At 48.2% G+C, this 2,026-nt stretch overlaps 3 non-coding genes across 3 annotated transcripts; 1 reads left to right on the forward strand and 2 right to left on the reverse strand.

Moving 5' to 3' along the window:
- Positions 1-531: 531 nt before the first annotated feature.
- Positions 532-605, reverse strand: Trnas-cga (transfer RNA serine (anticodon CGA)). The gene has a single exon. It is a non-coding gene; the product is annotated as a tRNA-Ser (tRNA).
- A 228-nt stretch (positions 606-833) lies between these two features.
- On the reverse strand, positions 834-907 carry Trnas-cga (transfer RNA serine (anticodon CGA)). Its single transcript has one exon. It is a non-coding gene; the product is annotated as a tRNA-Ser (tRNA).
- A 741-nt stretch (positions 908-1,648) lies between these two features.
- Trnas-cga (transfer RNA serine (anticodon CGA)) lies at positions 1,649-1,722 on the forward strand. Its single transcript has one exon. It is a non-coding gene; the product is annotated as a tRNA-Ser (tRNA).
- The last annotated feature ends 304 nt before the right edge of the window (positions 1,723-2,026 follow it).

The following is a 2,026-nucleotide window of genomic DNA, read 5'->3' on the forward strand; positions in this document are numbered from 1 at the left end:
TCCTCCACTGATATTACCTATCAGTCCTGCACCCTTAAATTTTTCCCCAAAAACGACAAACCATATTTCCCAGGGCAGTTCCATCAACGTTTAGTGTCAGTGCAGAGCTTCATTTTTAATATCGGTGTTTTACGTCGTGTTTTAAACGTATTCAATTCGTTTCCGTTTTACCTTTGCGTATTCCCGTTTTAATTAACAATGGAGACAAATTGCATTTACCTTGTTTATTAAGCCATTCTCGTGTATAAAATTAGACGCCTTACTTTCCACATCCCTTAACCTTTCCCCCACAAATTCGACTTTGCAGCTTTTATAATTGCTTGTGCACAGGGTGATTCAGAGCCCCCCCCCCCCCCCCCCCCCCCCCGGTTTGTATACCCCACAACGTTATAGCTAGACTCTAAAAACCACTCGCAACATTTTCATAGTCTGTCGTTCGCTACGTGCAAACTATTAGTCCTACACAAAAAAAGGTAAAGAATCTTTTTGCAACATATTTTATGTGAAACTTCCTGGCAGATTAAAACTGTGTGCACCGACCGAGACTCGAACTCGGGACCTTTGCCTTTCGCGGGCAAGTGCTCTACCAACTGAGCTACCGAAGTACGACTCACGCCCGGCCCTCACAGCTTTACTTCTGCCAGTACCTCGTCTCCTACCTTCCAAACTTTACAGAAGCTCTCCTGCGAACCATGCAGAACTAGCACTCCTGAAAGAAAGGATATTGCGGAGACATGGCTTAGCCACAGCCTGGGGAATGTTTCCAGAATGAGATTTTCACTCTGCAGCGGAGTGTGCGCTGATATGAAACTTCCTGGCAGATTAAAACTGTGTGCACCGACCGAGACTCGAACTCGGGACCTTTGCCTTTCGCGGGCAAGTGCTCTACCAACTGAGCTACCGAAGTACGACTCACGCCCGGCCCTCACAGCTTTACTTCTGCCAGTACCTCGTCTCCTACCTTCCAAACTTTACAGAAGCTCTCCTGCGAACCATGCAGAACTAGCACTCCTGAAAGAAAGGATATTGCGGAGACATGGCTTAGCCACAGCCTGGGGGATGTTTCCAGAATGAGATTTTCACTCTGCAGTGGAGTGTGCGCTGATATGAAACTTCCTGGCAGATTAAAACTGTGTGCACCGACCGAGACTCGAACTCGGGACCTGCAGAGTGAAAATCTCATTCTGGAAACATCCCCCAGGCTGTGGCTAAGCCATGTCTCCGCAACATCCTTTCTTTCAGGAGTGCTAGTTCTGCATGGTTCGCAGGAGAGCTTCTGTAAAGTTTGGAAGGTAGGAGACGAGGTACTGGCAGAAGTATAGCTGTGAGGGCCGGGCGTGAGTCGTTCTTCGGTAGCTCAGTTGGTAGAGCACTTGCCCGCGAAAGGCATAGGTCCCGAGTTCGAGTCTCGGTCGGTGCACACAGTTTTAATCTGCCAGGAAGTTTCATATCAGCGCACACTCCGCTGCAGAGTGAAAATCTCATTCTGGAAACATCCCCCAGGCTGTGGCTAAGCCATGTCTCCGCAATATCCTTTCATTCAGGAGTGCTAGTTCTGCATGGTTCGCAGGAGAGCTTCTGTAAAGTTTGGAAGGTAGGAGACGAGGTACTGGCAGAAGTAAAGCTGTGAGGGCCGGGCATGAGTCGTACTTCGGTAGCTCAGTTGGTAGAGCACTTGCCCGCGAAAGGCAAAGGTCCCGAGTTCGAGTCTCGGTCGGTGCACACAGTTTTAATCTGCCAGGAAGGTTCATATCAGCGCACACTCCGCTGCAGAGTGAAAATCTCATTCTGGAAATTTTATGTGGTTAAAATTCGTACTCGGATACGTTTTCGTTAGAGACTGTAGTTTTCTAGTTACTCCATAAAAACGTACAAAACTGACTTTCGAACGTACCCCCACTCCCACCCTCAGCCCCCACCGGCCAGCATTTTTACTACGTAGTTCATGGCACTCCCCCTGCCACTGTATAAATATTTACGACTGCATGAATTATTTCCCACATTTCACCAGTTTTTGTCTTCACCG

The sequence above is a fragment of the Schistocerca nitens genome, chromosome 4 (genome assembly GCF_023898315.1).
Source record: "Schistocerca nitens isolate TAMUIC-IGC-003100 chromosome 4, iqSchNite1.1, whole genome shotgun sequence".
Lineage (NCBI taxonomy): Eukaryota > Metazoa > Arthropoda > Insecta > Orthoptera > Acrididae > Schistocerca > Schistocerca nitens.